Here is a 1,218-nt window from a genome sequence, read left to right as displayed (position 1 = left end):
TTTGTGCTATTCTAGATTTATCCATTTTTTATTTGGTCTCTTAATAACTTCTGCTTTTGGTGACCTCTGCTTATACATTGGACTCTCTTGAAAGATTTCTTGAAAAGAAATCTTTAAAGATTTCTTTTTCAGATAGTTCATTGTTAATATATGGAAATTATGTATGTTGAATTGTAAGCTGCAACTTTATTGAATTTGCTCATTGTTTCTAATATGCACCCCCACCTTTTTTTGGTGGAGTCTTTACAGTTTTCTACACTGAGTCATGTCATTTGTTTATGAGAGAAGTCAATTTTTCTTTTTCCTTTGCCATTAGGATGTTTTTGATTTCTTTTTCTTGCTTAATTGCTCTGGCTGGGACCCCTAGGTTGAGAAAAATGATAAAAGTGGGCATCTTTGCCTTGTTCTTGATTTTTAGAGAAAAATCTTTCAACATTTTTACCATTGAGTATGATGTTAGCACAAGCTTATGATGTATAGCCTGCCTAATATTCAGGTATATTCCCTATATCATAATTTGTTGAGAGTTTATTTCTTTTTTTAAAAAATGGTAGAATGAATATTTTATTGGCAGTAGGATATATAGTTTCTGAACTTCATACTTTTCATAAATTTAAAAAATTATAAGTTTTGAACAACTAATGGATGGTTATATTGTTCAGAAATCATAGACAAATCCATTAATGGTGGTGTCAAGCTTTTCCTTATTAGCTCCAGAAAACTCACCTACCTTTTGACACTTTTAATAAATTGGAAAGTGGGCATGCATTTGACTTTACACTCCTCAGTAATATCCTGACAGTTGTCTACAACTACTTTAAAGAACAACAAGTTGGAATACTTTTCAGAGAGGGAATTAAAGAGACCCTTGATCATTTTGCAAGGGCCACATCACATAGCTGAAAAGTCAACTAGTACAAGCTTGTCTCCTGCAGACTCCGAGATTTCCTGAAAAGCTTCCTGGTTGCTGATCTGCTTCACCATTTTGGCTGTTGGGAGTCTAATGAGTGACTGTTGCATCTGATGGAAATGGATCCAAGGCACCATGGGACAGAGTTGGGAGGGGAGCTTGCAGCCTGCCTTATCTTTATCTTTTTTCCTTTGTTAAAAATTTGAACATTAAGCCTCTGTTTGCATCACTAATAAATAATTGACTTCCCAAAAAGTTTAAAAAATCATGCATTAAAACTGTACATAAACACTCCATTCACAATATCC

The 1,218-nt window shown here is 33.8% G+C and overlaps 1 pseudogene across 1 annotated transcript; it reads right to left on the bottom strand.

Moving 5' to 3' along the window:
- Nucleotides 1-658: 658 nt before the first annotated feature.
- LOC308656856 (thioredoxin-like) lies at nucleotides 659-984 on the bottom strand (annotated as a pseudogene). The gene has a single exon. The product of its transcript is annotated as a thioredoxin-like (transcript).
- Between the last annotated feature and the right edge of the window lie 234 nt (nucleotides 985-1,218).

The sequence above is a fragment of the Spermophilus citellus genome (assembly GCF_964194105.1).
Source record: "Spermophilus citellus genome assembly, chromosome: 9".
NCBI lineage: Eukaryota > Metazoa > Chordata > Mammalia > Rodentia > Sciuridae > Spermophilus > Spermophilus citellus.
This window is presented reverse-complemented; position numbering and strand designations above follow the sequence as displayed.